General features: G+C 40.6%; 1 protein-coding gene across 2 annotated transcripts in view; it reads right to left on the bottom strand.

Annotated features, from left to right (window-relative positions):
* The window catches only part of fam219aa (family with sequence similarity 219 member Aa), a 71337-nt gene that overhangs the window by 42985 nt on the left and 10222 nt on the right, over positions 1-18130 (bottom strand). The window lies entirely within an intron of this gene.

The following is an 18130-nucleotide window of genomic DNA, read 5'->3' as shown; positions in this document are numbered from 1 at the left end:
AAATTTGTCAGACATGACTTCCCCTTCATAAAGCCATGCTGACTTTGTCCTATTAAATTATGCTTATCTAAATGTTCCGTTACTGTCTCCTTAATAATAGACTCCAAAATTTTACCCACCACAGATGTTAAGCTAACTGTCCTATAATTTCCAGCCTTCTGCCTACTACCCTTTTTAAATAATGGTGTTACATTAGCAGTTTTCCAATCTGCCGGGACCTCTCCTGAGTCCAGGGAATTTTGGAAAACTATCACCAAAGCATCCACAATCCCTACTGCCACTTCCCTCAAGACCCTAGGATGGAAGCCATCAGGTCCAGGGGATTTATCCGCCTTGAGTCCCATTATTTTACTGAGTACCATCTCCTGAGTGATTTTAATCGTATTTAGCTCCTCCCCCCCGAGAGTCCCCTGTTTGTCCAGTGTTGGGATATTCTTAGTGTCCTCTACTGTAAAGACTGAAACAAAATATTTGTTCAGCATTTTTGCCATCTCCATGTTTCCCACCATTAATTTCCCGGTCTCATCCTCTAAGGGACCTATGTTTGCCTTAGCCACCCTTTTTCTTTTTATATAACTATAGAAACTCTTGCTATCTGTTTTTATATTTTTTGCTAATTTCTTTTCATAATCTAACTTCCCTTTCTTAATCAATCCTTTAGTTACCTTTTGCTGTCTTTTGAAGAATTCCCAATCTTCTATCCTCCCACTAAGTTTGGCTACCTTATATGTCCTTGTTTTTAGTCGGATACTATCCTTGATTTCTTTACTTAGCCACGGATGGCTGTCATTTCTTTTACACCCTTTTTTCCTCAGTGGAATATATTTATTTTGAAAGTTGTAAAATAACTCCCTAAATGAACACCACTGCTCATGTACCGTCTTACCCTTTAATCTATTTTCCCAGTCCACTTTAATCAATTCCGCTCTCATACCATCATAGTCTCCTTTATTCAAGCTCAGTACGCTTGTTTGAGAATCAACCTTCTCACCCTCTAATTGGATATGGAATTCAACCATGTTGTGGTCGCTCGTTCCAAGGGGATCCTTAACTAGGACATTATTAATTAATCCTGACTCATTACACAGGACCAGGTCCAAGGTTGCCTGCCCCCTTGTAGGATCAGTTACATACTGCTCAAGAAATCCATCCCTGATGCACTCAATGAACTCGTCCTCAAGGCTGCTCTGCCCAATTTGATTTGTCCAGTTAATATGATAATTAAAATCCCCCATAATTATGGCTGTTCCCTTATTACATGCCCCGACTATCTCCTGATTAATACTTCTTCCAGCAGAGTTGCAACTATTAGGAGGCCTATATACTACGCCCACTAATGTTTTTTTTCCCTTATTATTCCTTATCTCCACCCAAACTGTTTCATTATCTTGATGCTTTGTCCCAATATCATTTCTCTGTATTACAGTGATTCCTTCCTTTATTAACATAGCCACCCCACCTCCCCTTCCTTCCTGCCTGTCCTTCCTGATTGTTAAATACCCTGGCATATTTAATTCCCAGTCGTTGTCACCCTGCAGCCATGTTTCTGTAATGGCCACAAGATCATACCCATACGTAGTTATTTGTGCCGTTAACTCGTCCATTTTATTACGAATGCTACGTGCATTCAGATAAAGAACTTTCAAATCTGTTTTGTGACGCTTAGTTCCTGCTTTTTCCTTTTTTAACACTTTACCTATTACTCCATACCTTCTGTCCCTTCCTGTTACGCTTTCCTCTCTCTCCCTGCTCAGGTTCCCAACCCCCTGCCACTTTAGTTTAAACCCTCCCCAACAGCACTAGCAAACACTCCTCCTAGGACAGCGGTCCCGGCCCTGCCCAGGTGCAGACCATCCGGTTTGTACTGGTCCCACCTCCCCCAGAACCGTTTCCAGTGTCCCAGGAATTTGAATCCCTCCCTGACTTGCTGAGCTTCTCCAGCATTTACTTTTATTTCAGATTTCCAGCATCCGCAGTATTTTGCTTTTGATTTAGTGTTTAATTCACGGCCACTTCTCTTCCAAGAATGCCCACCTTGAAGTTCTGCTCTTCTCTCCAACGGGATTTCCGTTTGTCTCTTTTACCTTGTTCACCTTCATTGCTTTCGGTTTCCCTTCTCGTGTTTGCACCGTCATCCCTTTTGTCATTTAATCACTCGTGCCCTCTACCCTATCACAGACCATCCCTTTTGTTCTTTCCACCCCTCCCCACCTTTCCCTGGCTCTAACCTGAAACGTTATCTGTGCAGAAAGAAACAGTTGTTGCCAGACTTGCTGAGTTTCTCCAGCATTTTCTGTTTTTATATTGATTAGGATTTTTTTTAAATGTTAATGCATACATGTTGAGAATTTCCCACTGTGATCAGGTGTGAATCCAAGTCTCAAGATCCTCTTGTGGTCAAGCCTGCTACTCACTTAGCTCCCTTGAGAGTATAGAGAGAACAGGAACTCCCAGAAATGATCACATGTATTGTATCAACAGAGTGTGCCTTTCTAAGAACGAGCTGAATTATGGACACGCTTTTGTTTTGAATATTCAATCCAGATTTTTGTGCTGAATTTTATCTTTTATATACCTGCCAATAAGTCTGGACAATAGTCTTAGCCTGCATATTAGTTTAGTGTGGTGCTACTTTCCTGTCTGAGAAGACAGGACAATGTCGTGGATGTCCCATGTATTCTCCAACAAGTGGATTTCTGCAAACTAAAGTTAATTGTTAAATTTGCATGTGCCAAATCATACACAGAGTAAAGAAAATAAAACCAAAAAGGATAAAAGGACTATGCCTTAAGAGTCAACATGTATCCTTTTTATCCCCACAGATGTTGCTTGACTTGCTGAGTGTTTCCAGCATTTTCTGTTTTGTTAAAGAATGAAAGGTGCAGAGATTAGTTCTGAAGAAACATAGAAAATAGGAGCAAGCGTAGGCCATTCGGCACTTCGGGCCAGTTCCACCATTCAAAATGATCATGGCTGATCGTCTAACTCAGTACCCTGTTCCCGCTTTTTCCCCATATCCCTTGATCCCTTTAGCATTAAGAAATATATCTATCTCCTTCTTGAATACATCTAATGACTTGGCCGCCACTGCCTTCTGTGGTAGAGAATTCCACAGGTTCATCACCCTCTGAGTAAAGAAATTTCTCCTCATCTCTGTTCTTAATGGCATATCCCGTATCCTGAGACTGATCCCTGGTTCTGGACTCCCCAGCCATCGGGAAGAGACTGGGTCTGCTTATGAAAACTGCACTGCAGCCATAAGCTGGAGAAAGACATTGGGAAAAAGCTGGAACTATAATAGTATAAAGAAATTAAAACTCACAGGAATAATTAATTACTTCATAGTTCAAACATTGGCATTTGAAATGTTTCAGTACATTGTGTTGCCAAGAAACTCCCCTAAAAAAGTATTCTGTTCCCTGACTTGCTCAAGCTACTTTGGATATCTGATTGCACTAATATTCCTTTAGCCAAGACATATGAGTGATACTTTAGAACAATACAGTTTCTTTGACAGCACAGTATTTTACAAAAGTATAGCAACTTCGATGCTGTGGAACCTCAGGTTCCAGAAAACGCATATTAAAAAAAAAATCAAGGTGAAGGGTACCTTAAATCATGAAGAATACTCATCACGAGAGCAATGAGTTTGCATTACTGTGATGGATTCATGTACACATAGCACTCCAATGAAGTATGTAAGGGATATCATAACAGTCACTGCTTATTTGTGTACGATACCTTTGATAAAGTTTAAGACCATAAGAAATAAGAGCAGGAATAGGCCATGTGTTCCCTTGAACCTGCCTGGCCATTCAGTAAGATCATGACTGATCATCTATCTCAATTCCACTTTCCTGACCTATCCCCATATCCCTTGATTCCCTTAGTGTCCAAAAATCTATCGATCTCAGTCTTGAATATACTCAATGACTGAGCATCCACAGCCTTTTGGGTAGAGAATTCCAAAGATTCATAACCCTGAGTGAAGAAATGCCTCATCTCAGTCCTAAATGGCTAACCCCTTATCTTAAGACTATGACCCCTACCCGTTGGATACAACAAAGGCTATCTCGGCTGTAGTGCTGAAGACTTGTGCTCCAGAACTAGTCGCGCCTCTAGCCAAACTGTTCCAGTACAGCTACAATAATGGCATCTACCAGATAATGTGGAAAATTGGCCAGGTATATCGTGTACACAAAAAGGAGGACAAATCCAATCCGGCCAATTACCGCCCCATCAGTCTATTCTCAATCATCAGCAAAGTGATGGAAGGTGTCGTCAACAGCGCCACCAAGCGTCACTTACTTACCAATGCTCAGTTTGGGTTCCGCCAGGATCACTCGGCTCCAGACCTCATTACAGCCTTGGTCCAAACATGGACAAAAGAGCTGAATTCCAGGTGAGGTGAGAGTGACTGCCCTCGACACTTCACCTGACGAAGGAGAAAGCCTCCGAAAGCTTATGATTTTCAAATAAAACAGTTGGACTATAACCTGGTGTTGTAAGATTCCTCACACTTGACATCAAGGCAGCATTTGACCGAGTGAGGCACCAAGGAGCCCTAGTAAAATTGAAGTCAATGGGAATCAGGGGGAAAACTCTCCTGTGGCTGGAGTCATACCTAGCACAAAAGATGGTAGTGGTTGTTGGAGGCCGCGCATCTCAGCCCCAGGACATTGCTGCAGGAGTTCTTCAGGGCAGTGTCCTAGGCCTAACCATCTTCAGCTGCTTCATCAATGACCTTCCCTCCATCATAAGGTCAGAAATGGGGATGTTCGCTGATGATTGCACAGTGTTCAGTTCCATTTGCAACCCCTCAGATAATGAAGCAGTCCTCGCCCGCACGCAGCAAGACCTGGACAACATCCAGGCTTGGGCCGATAAGTGATAAGTAACATTCATGCCAGATAAGTGCCAGGCAATGACCATCTCCAACAAGAGAGAGTCTAACCACCTCCCCTTGACATTCAACAGCATTACCATCGCCGAAACCCCCACTATCAACATCCTGGGGGTCACCATGGACCAGAAACTTAACTGGACCCGCCACATAAATACTATGGCGACAAGAGCAGGTCAGAGGCTGGGTATTCTGCGGCAAATGACTCACCACCTGACTCCCCAAAGCCTTTCCACCGTCTACAAGGCATAAGTCAGGAGAGTGATGGAATATTCTCCACTTGCTTGGATGAGCGTAGCTCCAACAACACTCAAGAAGCTTGACACCATCCCGGACAAAGCAGCCCGCTTGATTGGAACCCCATCCACCACCCTAAACATTCACTCCTTTCACCACCGCTGCTGCAGTGTGTACCATCCACAGGATGCACTGCAACAACTCGCCAAGGCTTCTTCGACAGCACCTCCCAAACCAGTGACCTCTACCACCTAGAAGGACAAGGGCAGCAAGCACATGGGAACACCACCACCTGCACATTCCCCTCCAAATCACACACCATCCTGACTTGGAAATAGATCGCCATTCCTTCATTGTTGCTGGGTTAAAATCCTGGAACTCCCTACCTAACAGCACTGTGGGGGAACCTTCGTCACACGGACTGCAGCGGTTCAAGGCGGCGGCTCACCACCACCTTCTCAAGGGCAATTAGGGATGGGCAACAAATGCTGGCCTTGCCAGCGAAGCCCACATCCCATGATAAAAAAAAAGTTCTAGACTCTCCATCCAGGGGAAACAGCCTCTCAGCATCTACCCTGTCAAGCCCTCTCAGAATTTTATACATTTCAATGAGATCACCTCTCATTCCTCTAAACTCCAGACAATATAGGCTCATTCTACTCAATCTCTCCTCATACAACAACCCTCTCATCCCAGGAATCAATCTAGTGAACCTTTGTTGCACCCACTCTAAGGCATCTATATCCTTCCTTCGGTAAAGGGACCAAAACTGTACATAGTTTGATTGTCTTATCAATTTAAATAAAAGTCATGATTGTTTAAGGAACAACTATATAAAAATTATTTTAAAACAAATTTAAGATGCAAACACTGAATAGTTGACAATTAGCCTTCGCTTGCACAACTTGTTATTCTATTGGTTCATCTGCAATCAGGCCATCGTGATTTAATCCTAGGCTACAAATCGATTCTGGCCACTTCCCATCATGTGTTCCTTGTTCAATCCAAGTCTGTCTTCTCTGCTTCTCGCTCACTTTGTTCAATATAACCATCACAAAATAAACTGACTGAAAAGGGGTCAATTCCATTGTAATGATAGACATCCACATGAAAAATAATACATGATTAATGGTTTTCTGCAATAATGGTTATTACTGTATTATAGAATTGTTCAGAGCTGGAAGAATTTCTCTACAGATTACTGGTTCAGGACTAGCTGCAATTTAAAGCTAAAGATCCACAAGAGATACCTCTGCAGCACTCCACCCAAGCATTTCAAGTGATTATCATCTCAATTTTTTATTAATTTAAAATTAGGGAAATAAGTGCTCGGTCAATTGGCTCTCCACTTTCATTTGAATGTAGCTGGAAAAGTAAAAACGTTGAAATTAAAATAGTTGTTAAAACCTATTTTTTCCCCCAATGCTCGGCTGCAGCAGCTACTATGAATTATTACATTGACCCTGGACTTTCAGAAATCACAGGTCTTTGCATTAGAATCAAAAACTACAAATAAAGTGGAACACTGTCACTGAAGCAAAAAGTAACTATCCAGCTGACAAGAATTGTTCTCAATGTATTCTCAAATAATACTCACCCCAATTCAGTAACAATATTGCTTTCAAAACAATTAGACAGAAAAAAGCTTTTTACTGTCACTAAGCTTCACTTCTTAAAAAATTTATTTAATAATGAGTCTGATGTTTCTATATGAGCAGAGTTGTCGAGAGAACAGAAGGCAGGTTGAGAGTGACAGTAGGCACTTCTGCTGTTTGTAATTTTAGGAATCTCAAATTTTTAAAACCTTGTAACTTTTTAAAAAAAAAGATTTTGGAGTGTTCAGGACTGTCTAGTGGCAATTCAAAATAATTTAGTTTGGGCTTTCTTCTAATAATTTTGTTGTGTGCTCATGGCAAAAAGACTGTTTCCATAAGTAGATCAAGTCTTTTATGAACTGAAATCTGCATCCTTACACATGTAGCAAATGGGATAGCATGCCACGCAATGAAAAATTCACCTATTTATAGTATGCACTGCACTGGAAATCACACTGAATGCCCACATTCTGATGTCTCCTTTGAAAGGGGGAAAATACCAGAGTCAAATTTGTACAGGCTAAAACTAACAGACATATTTATTCGCCTACAGGATAATACACAAAAGCAGTGAGACACAGCTAGATAAATAGAATATGTTACATAGAAAACAAAGATGGAACCAGATCATCCTTAGAACATATCGCTTACACAGCTTGATATTCAGCAGGGCTTTTCAATGGAACAGTCTTTTGTAGACCTCATGATGTAATGTTGTACATCGGTGACGCGATTTCTAGTTGATCCCAAGAGTTCAGATCTCCCATTGGAACTAAAGACAATCTGTGCTATGATTTTTACTACAGGAATTAGAAGTCAGCTCTCACATCTTGTGAGGCGGGTGTTAAATGTCTTACATACTGTCTTCCTCAAACATCTCGCCTTAATGTTTCAGAAATCAGAAAGTGAATCTGTCTATTTCATGCTCTGTCAGTTTGCATATGTTAACATTTGCTTAGATTGTACTAGCCACTTTGATTTAACTTCTGAACAAAGGCATGAACAGAGAGAACCCACCCAAGAAAGCTATCTTTCACTGAATATGCAGATAGATCTGGCCAGTTACTGGAACAATAAGCTTCCTTATAAATGTATTACAAACATTAAGAATGTTAATAGTGCACCCACTGAAATGAAAATGATTACAATAAAACTTGAAGATTTTACTTATTGGATTACTACAAGTTATTAATAGATTCATTTTTATAAAATGAGTGCTTTCACCATTGTACAACAATTTCACCCCCAGGTGCTCTAGAACAATGATATGGAAATAAAAATTACCTATCAGCACTGCACTTGTGAGATTACAGTGAAGCAATGGTATAATTACTCAGTTTATTTGCTATTTCCCCAGTCTATAAAATCCAAAACATTAAAATAAAAAACTATAAATGGCATCAAGTTTTGCAATGGAATAGCATACTGTCCTCATTTGAGAGCTTGGTCTGAATATCGTCCAGACTCATGCAAAGAATACTTTGAAGAGCATGACTGTTCCTTTGCTATTGGCATCTTGGATGTGGCAATGGAATGGAATTGGCCAGAGCCAAATAGAATGATATTCTGAAGTTTACTGGATTCACTTAGGGGGGTCAGGGAGAAATTTCACAGAGCTTTGTTTTCTCAAGTGTTACCTGTGGTTGGTCATTGCTCTCAATAAAATGATAATATATGCTCTACTGTGAAATCTACCTTATGTAGTTTGTGGAGGGAGTGAACCGGTTAAATGGCCTATGTGTTGCATATTTTCTCATGGTCTTACAAAAGTTTTCACTATCAGTTGCAAATACTCCAAGTCAAATAGGATTTGAGCAACCTCAACGTAATTTCTAAAAGCCAAAAACCCATAAAACAATAATACCCATACTTTGGCACTTGCCGGACAGCTTTTGCTATGCCCATGCACACATGATGCATCCTTGCAGCTATAATGCCATACACAGTGCAGTTCCAGTAGTTTCTTGAGAAGGTAGGATCCAATTCCTTATGAGTAATAATGGCAGCTTAGGGTGTAAATATACTGAGGGGCTGTAACTGCAGCATGACAAAAATGGCTGCCACCAATCATCCAGTAACTGCATGCACTGCTGTGTTTGGAATCATAGAATCATAGAAGTTACAACATGGAAACAGGCCCTTCGGCCCAACATGTCCATGTCGCCTAGTTTATACCACTAAGCTAGTCCCAATTGCCTGCACTTGGCCCATATCCCTCTATACCCATCTTACCCATGTAACTGTCCAAATGCTTTTTAAAAGACAAAATTGTACCCGCCTCTACTACTGCCTCTGGCAGCTCGTTCCAGACACTCACCACCCTTTGAGTGAAAAAATTGCCCCTCTGGACCCTTTTGTATCTCTCCCCTCTCACCTTAAATCTATGCCCCCTCGTTATAGACTCCCCTACCTTTGGGAAAAGATTTTGACTATCGACCTTATCTATGCCCCTCATTATTTTATAGACTTCTATAAGATCACCCCTTAACCTCCTACTCTCCAGGGAAAAAAGTCCCAGTCTGTCTAACCTCTCCCTGTAAGTCAAACCATCAAGTCCCGGTAGCATCCTAGTAAATCTTTTCTGCACTCTTTCTAGTTTAACAATATCCTTTCTATAATAGGGTGACCAGAACTGTACACAGTACTCCAAGTGTGGCCTCACCAATGCCCTGTACAACTTCAACAAGACATCCCAACTCCTGCATTCAATGTTCTGACCAATGAAACCAAGCATGCCGAATGCCTTCTTCACCACCCTATCCACCTGTGACTCCACTTTCAAGGAGCTATGAATCTGTACTCCTAGATCTCTTTGTTCTATAACTCTCCCCAACGCCCTACCATTAACGGAGTAGGTCCTGGCCCGATTCGATCTACCAAAATGCATCACCTCACATTTATCTAAATTAAACTCCATCTGCCATTCATCGGCCCACTGGCCCAATTTATCAAGATCCCGTTGCAATCCCAGATAACCTTCTTCACTGTCCACAATGCCACCAATCTTGGTGTCATCTGCAAACTTACTAACCATGCCTCCTAAATTCTCATCCAAATCATTAATATAAATAACACATAACAGCGGACCCAGCACCGATCCCTGAGGCACACCGCTGGACACAGGCATCCAGTTTGAAAAACCCTCTACAACCACCCTCTGTCTTCTGTCGTCAAGCCAATTTTGTATCCAATTGGCTAGCTCACCTTGGATCCCATGAGATTTAACCTTATGTAACAACCTACCATGCGGTACCTTGTCAAATGCTTTGCTGATGTCCATGTAGACCACATCTACTGCACAGCCCTCATCTATCTTCTTGGTTACCCCTTCAAAAAACTCAATCAAATTCGTGAGACATGATTTTCCTCTCACAAAACCATGCTAATTAGTCCCTGCCTCTCCAAATGCCTGTAGATCCTGTCCCTCAGAATACCCTCTAACAACTTACCCACTACAGATGTCAGGCTCACTGGTCTGTAGTTCCCAGGCTTTTCCCTGCCGCCCTTCTTAAACAAAGGCACAACATTTGCTACCCTCCAATCTTCAGGCACCTCACCTGTAGCGGTGGATGATTCAAATATCTCTGCTAGGGGACCCGCAATTTCCTCCCTAACCTCCCATAACGTCCTGGGATACATTTCATCAGGTCCCGGAGATTTATCTACCTTGATGCGCGTTAAGACTTCCAGCACCTCCCTCTCTGTAATATGTACACTCCTCAATCTGAAGCCTGTTCTCACAGCTGAGCACTGCCTTAATTGGCTTGTCTATCGCATACCTGAAATAAGGCTCACAAAAGCGGCAGCTCCTGTGCGAGCAACTTTCTCCAGTTTTGGAATGCAGGAGTGTTGAACCACTTTAATGATGCAGCCAAACTCATTTAGACCAATTAGTCAGTCATTCATCCAAGTACAGGTCTACATTGGATCATTCTTGCATCAGAGGTCACCACCATCAACTAGTACTTGAAGGCACCAGGGACTAGTGTCAGACTAAATGGCAGTATCTTGTACAAGTAATTCACCCTGCCAGTGCTCAAATATACCTTGTGAGATTCCCTGATTTGTGTAATCAAGTTAATGGTTATCAGATGGTTGCTGGGTGAACTGCTTGGGTGGACTGTGGCTAAATGATCACCTTCATCCTGCTAAGTCCCTAGACCCACAAATCCCACTAAATGATTTAGAATTACAAAGTAATGACAGTAAAACTCAAGTTTTCTGCTGTGGGATATCTCTTTGCTTGCCCTTTGATGGTAGTTTGTTCATTTCTATGCACAGAATATAAGGTACATTAGCATTGTGTTGTGATACTAAACTAGCAACCTAGAGGTTCCGAGTTCAAATCCCACCATGGCAATAGTAAAATTGAATTCAGTAAATCCGGTAATTTGCAGGGTGGCACTAGAAAAACAAATGGTTACAAAAGCAGTCATAAAAACCCAACTGGTTCACTATTGTCCCTCAGGTAAGTGAAGAGAATTTACCAACCTCAACTGGTCTGGTCTAGATATGATCCGAGTCCCACATTAATTGACTCAATGCCCTCTGAAGTGACTTAGTAAGCCACTCAATTGTAAAAATAACCAAGGGTAATTGTGGCCTTGCCAGCATCACCCACATCTGGAAAAGAAGCAAAAAAATTTTTTTGTCCATGTAGTGATGGTGCTTTCACAATACTAGATAAACTTGAACTCATCCAATACTCTGCTGTCCATATCCTAACTCACACCAAGTCCCGTTCACCCATCACCCATGCTTACTGATGTACATTGGCTCCCGGTTCGGCAACGCCTCAATTTTAAAGTTCTCATCCTCATTTTCAAATCCCTCCATAACCTCATCCCTCCCCATCTCTAACCTCCTCAGAGATCACCGCGCTCCTCCAATTCTGGCCTCTTGCGCATCCCTGATTTTAATTTCTCCACCTTCAGCTGCCTAGGTCCTAAGCTCTGGAATTCCCTCCCTAAACCTCTCTACCTCTCTATCTTTTAAGACGTTCCTTAAAACCTACCTCTTCAGCCAAGCTTTTGGTCACCTGCCCTAATATCTCTATGTGGCTCGGAGTCTAATTTTGTTTGATAACACTTCTGTAAAGCGTCTTGGGACTTTTTACTACGTTAAAGGCGCTATATAAATGCAAATTGTTATAGTAGTAGATACCAAGCCATCCAGATGGCAGTTAAGAGTCAACTCTGTTGGTGTAGGACTGGAGTCATATAGGACAGACCAGATAAGAACAGTAGGTTTCCTTCCCTAAAAGGACATTAGTTGAGGTTTTACAATGACCAGCATCATGGTCACTTTTACTGACACCAGCTTTTTATTTCTAGACTTTTTAAACTGAATTCAAATTCTCAAACTGCTTTGGTGGGATTTGAACCCTCATTCCCTGGATTATTAGTCTGGGCCTCTGGATTACTAGTCCAGTATACTACCATGCTATTTATCTCAGAATGGGAGCTTCATCAGCTTCAAGTGCTGGCCTTTGTATCCTGAACTATGACAGTGTTCCTAGACTACATCATCACACAATGGCAATAACAAACCACTCCTTCCCAAAACTCAAATTCCATTTAAAACAGGCTGTATACATTAAGACATTACACATGATTTAAAGGGCATAATATAGTCTGAGGATACAGATGGTGCTTATAGACCACTTGAGCTTCTAGTTTGTAACATCTGAATACTTGAATAATTCAAAGCTATTCATTATTCTATATTCATAGATGCATTTTAGGGGAAGCTAGGTAAGTACGTGAAGGAGAAAGGAACAGAAGGATATGTTGATAGGGTGAGATGAGATGAAGTAACGTGGGAGGAGGACCATGTTGAGCATAAACACTGGCATAGACCTGTTGGGCCGAATGGCCTGTTTCTGTGCTATAAAATTCGATGTAATTTAAATCATGAATTATTTCACTTACTGGGAACCGGCTCTAATAACCCATGTAAATTTTTTCTTTTAAAATGGCTGCAACTTCCACAAACAACCTACATCATACAAGTGCCATCATAGTAGCCAGAGCCTCAGGAATGGATATGTCCGCTTTCTTCCAGCACAGAAAATAACTGGGAATTCAGATAATATTTAAAAACTAGACACAAGAGCTGATCCTTCAAAGTGATATTGTACTCTGCAGATTTTGTTTCCCTATTATCTCTGGCTCCTGTTGAATGTACAGCTACCTTTCCAAACTGACAACTCAAGTCCCATACCCCACCCCCCCTTCACTTGCACACACTCACCTCAGCAATTTATCCACCCTATTTTTTTTTAAAATTCATTCATGAGATGTGGGCGTCGCTGGCAGGGCCAGCATTTATTGCCCATCCCTAATTGCCCTCGAGAAGGTGGTGGTGAGTTCTTGAACAACTGAGTGGCTTGCTAGGCTATTTCAGAGGGCGATTAAGAATCAACCATATTGCTGTGGGTCTGGAGTCGCATATAGGCCAGACCGGGTAAGGACAGCAGGTTTCCTTCCCTAAAAGGACATTAGTGAACCAGATGGGTTTTTACAACAATCCAGTAGTTTCATGGCCACCATTACTGATACTAGTTTTTTTTAATTCCAGATTTTTTATTTAATTAATTGAATTTAAATTCCCCAGCTGCCGTGGTGAGATTTGAACTCATATCTCCAGAATATTAGTCCAGGCCTCTGGATTACTAGTCCAGTAACACAACAACTATGCTACCGTACCCTTAATGTAATATTGCCCCATGTAAAATGAAGTATTGAAGCAGCTACTATTTAAATATACAAGTATACTTGGAGAAGGGAGAAAGAGAAAAAGAACAGCAAGAGACAAACCAGAAAGCAGTTTATAAACAAATGTTTAATGAGTATTTTTAGATTTATATATCTTTTCCTGGCTCTATGATCTGAATTCTTAATGCTTTGCTTCTAGACTAGTTTGTTTTTTCATTCTACCATCACAGCACAAAGAATAAAACTTTTAAAATGTGTTTTTTTAAATTATCCTAAGCTATGTTTTAAGACCAGATAACTAGCTCCCAAAGATACACTTTGCTGCTTGCACATACTGCATCATGTGATATCGTCAGTTCTGAACATGCCAAATTAGTCATAAGCAAGTCTCAATCGTCTGCAACTTCCCAGTTGAAAACAACTAACTACAGTGCCCAATACCACTTCAACATTAGTACTGCCTTATGAAAGGGCTTGGAGAAATAAAACAAAATGGATTCTTGCACAGATTCAGATTTCAGGACCAGTTTAATGAATCATGTATGGGTGGCCACTTGGATTAGATGATTCACTGCCTGCAAGACTGAAAATAAACTCTTCTTAGTTTGAGCCCAAAATATTTAGAGGTTGAGAAAATAGATTTTTTTTAAATTTCCAATAACACATTGAGTTGGGGCTTTCACAGTGTCTGCACATGTGTGCTGGAAGATATAAATTTGAGAAGGTAACATTTGATTCTTCTCTTATTTCTTCCCCAAACCAGAGTCTGCTTGTCTCTGACCAATGAATCTTCTTATAATTAACCTCCCAACCTCCAACAAAAAAAAACTTACTGTAACCAGTTCTTCCCTTGCATTTCATGCTGAGTACAGATGGAAAGGGGTAAAAATATGTGAGGTTAAAAACCCCTTGAACAGAAGACATTTGAAGGAAAGAGTTAACTGTGCCCCTTTTAAACAAAGACATTTGAAAAACTGCAAACACAGTAATGCAGACAGAATTGGTTTAAACTCACAAATTCTGTCTTTTCCCCTCAATGACGCTGATAACATTGGAGAGGATGCTTCAGGACCAAAGATATTGTACTGTGCGACTAGGCACATATAGATTATTAAATAAATAAGCTAGATTGATAATATTGAGCTTAAAGGGTTTTGGAAACAAGCTTAACACAGCAGGGGGTAATGTTGCTACAAGGGTATCTATCAAAAGGCTTACAAAGTTACGGCTCAGGAAAAACAATAAGGATTATCAATATGGTGCGAAAAGGCATGAAGCCTCTCATCCCCATCTGTTCAAAGAGCTGGGAATTATAAAACATCAAATAGTGTTGCATCCAGCATATGATATACCATAAAAGCAAATGGTATAAGAGGAGGAAATGAAAGGGGCCACACGAAACAGGATACATAACGTCATAAGAGATTTGAAACCATTGACAGTTAAGAATCGGAGACCAAATTGTCTGAGGCACAGAGATAAGGACCTCCACATTCCAGTCACAGGAGATCATTGCACCTAGTTTTGATTGACTTGGCTGTCAATCATTGGGGTATACTAATGGTCAAAGTCTAAACTGTCAATTATGAGGTATATTAATGATCGAGGCCTAGGGAAGTAATTATACAAAAAGATGATACTCCCCCAATCTTAGGTCTCATTGGTCCAAAACTATATAAAAAGACCTCATGGTGAAAAAAGTCTCTACCACGCTGCAGTCAAAAGGATCAAAGCTGCAGTTGAACATCGCGCAAAAGGCGGACCTCAAGTGTCGAAGAGCTGATCACCAAATCATTGGTTTAAGGTTACATATATTAATGATTTGCCTGATGGGTGCGAATTGTTAAATCATTAAATTATAATGTTGCGAATTACTAAGCGTATAACGGGTAGAGTGAGGTCATATGTCGTTTGATTTTGCTTCATGCATGCTCGTATGGATTATATTAAATAATTACTTTTGATTAACAAAACTACTATGTTTGACATTATGGGATGGAGGGTCATCACAGCAGAGCCTGATCCTGTGTTCACCAGACATGAGCTCATGTGCATTTTCCAGCAGGGATTAATGGATACCAATCAGGAGATGGAATGCTGGCCAATTTACCTTTCCCAAGCTCAGTTTCACTGAGACCAATTATAGCACTTCTTTTGTCACCTCTCCTGAGATTGGCTAACTCAATGCAGTTGGATAATGCCACACATATGGCTTATTGCTACACTAGGTACTGCATTTACTTACTTCGCCATTGAGGAATTTTTGCATCAGTGAAACACTTCCATGTAGGCATGCAGTTCAGCATGGACACTTAGTATTACAAATTTAATTACTGATGCTTTTGTAAGAGGACATTACTGTAGTCATTGTACATTTGAGCAGTATATAAAATTGTGGGATCCAATTAAACAAGTGAAGTAATAGGATTACAACTCTCTGCAACTGTTCCTTTTATTAAAAAAAACTATAGTGATAACTTTTTGCTGTTAGTACACAGCTGTGCAAACCTTGTGCTGGATCTTAAAGAATGATAGTGAGTGAATCAAATTTCTCAATGATAGCCTAGAATTTGCTGGGAAAATAATCCAGCAATTTGTAGCGAGGAAGAGATACCGCATGAGTTGCGAATCGCCACAAATTGCTGAACGATTTGTACCGTTCCGCAGTCAGCTTTGCAAAAATGGGTGCTAGCCATCAACCTCCCCACGAGTTTCAAGAAATTGCTGTATTTGCACTGTTAAAATGAATTAAGCTCGCTGCAGAAAGTTAGGGCTGGTACTAAATAGCATAAGAACCCTGTTACAAGAGGGATTTATGTTCATGCAAGGCCACTCAACCTCTCTGGCCCAGAAAGGGAACAACAAATTGTGGAGTCTCATTCCTGCAGGTGATAAATTATTAGGAGGTATTTAAAATTTTATAATTTAATGTTTTTCTAACTTTCCTTTGTCTCTTTTTTCCTCTCTCAATCTAATCTTCCCACCCCTTTTTTTCTCTTTCTGTACCTCGCATCTGGTGAGTATGGGTGGTCCCCACTCATCATATGGGTTGTGGGAATCCATAAAACTGTGCCACCATATAGAACTAACCACCCTATCGGCTGGTATCAAGATAGCCTGTCATACTATTAATCAGTCTGCAAATCCTTCCACTATTTCACACTATTCTCCAAGGGAAGAGTGCGAAGGCATAAAAACAACAACCAGTACATCACCAGTGTGGAGAAGATGGTCGGTCAAGAATATCCAGCATCAGTGCTGAAATCACACATGGTTGGCCGAAAACTCAAACTGCTAACCTGCATTCCTATCCAAACAAAGTACAATAAACGAGGGCATTTTTATACAGTATATTATAATGGTAGCCATATAATAAGATGCTGAATAGACTGCCTTAATTAGAATAAACAGCTGAAGTTGTGCTTGATTGACTCATTTTCCTGTGGACAGGTCCAGCAAATGCAGGCTCGGGACAGTGGAGATTATGAGACCCATCATGATTTCAATGGTCTCACAGACGATTGCCAGAATGGTTGAATGTGAGCATTCAACTAGAACACATGTAGTAGCGTGCTCTTTTAAAGGATCAGTATACTTTCTGGAATTCTTATGAGGCACATGATATCTCCATCCCTTTGCATTCTATTTAAGAAACAAATATTTTTTTCTTAAGAGTTGCTTCTATATGGAACTAACCCAGCTGGTCCCAGATCAGATGAAATGATAAAAGAAAGTGAGTTTAGCAGATTTCTTTTAAGGAAAACCTATGAAATTAGATCAAGTTGCTTGTGAAGAGAAACACTTAGCTGTAGTTTGCTCAGTGCGTTCACACCAATTAAAGTCAGCCCTGGCACACTAGAGGGAGAAAAAACATTAGCTTTAAGATTACCATTTCTTCAAAAAGATATAATCTAAGGCCACAATAACTAGTCGCAGACCAAAAAAGGATCGGAAAAGATGAACAGATCACTGAAAGCCAATGCAAAATAATACCACATTTGTGGTCTGACATGAAGTGTTATTTTTAAAGCCTCTTAAGTAATACTGATGATATCCCATAACTTGAAATCAGATACAGTATTGACTGTAAAACAATTTTGTGCCACATACATAAAATTACTATCTTCCAAATTGTGATATTGGAGTGTATAAACCACTTAACCTCTGGTCCCGTGAGTCTTCAGGAATCAGTGAACATATTTTCCACATCATGTGATCCACCTTTATTAGGCAGTTCTACACGTTTTTGATGCCAAATGCAGCACCACCCGAGTTACTGCCTTTAGTGACGTTCAACACTTCAGTTTCCCTATTCCTCCTCCATAACCTTAATGGATCAAATGTTTTGTAGCTACCAAAAGATAGCATTAGGAAAATCAACAGTGCACTTTATAAAAAGTGATAAATTCAATTCAAATATTATCAAGACTTAAGAGATCAATCTAACCAGTTAAACAGAAGGAACATGCTCTATCACTTGAATTGTCAGAGATTTGCTGAGCACATATCAACTTCTGTTGATATGTGCTCAGCACCACCATCAATTATGCTTCACTGGGCAAGAGTATCCTGACACAGTGTCCACGGATTGCTATAATAGTCACAGCAAATTTCAACACAGAAACCATATAAAAAAAGTACCATCTGCCATAACACACCAATATAGATACAGCACTGTA

The sequence above is a fragment of the Heptranchias perlo genome, chromosome 1 (genome assembly GCF_035084215.1).
Source record: "Heptranchias perlo isolate sHepPer1 chromosome 1, sHepPer1.hap1, whole genome shotgun sequence".
Classification (NCBI taxonomy): Eukaryota; Metazoa; Chordata; class Chondrichthyes; order Hexanchiformes; family Hexanchidae; genus Heptranchias; species Heptranchias perlo.
Note: the sequence above shows the minus strand (reverse complement) of the source record. Positions and strands in the feature narration are given on the sequence as shown.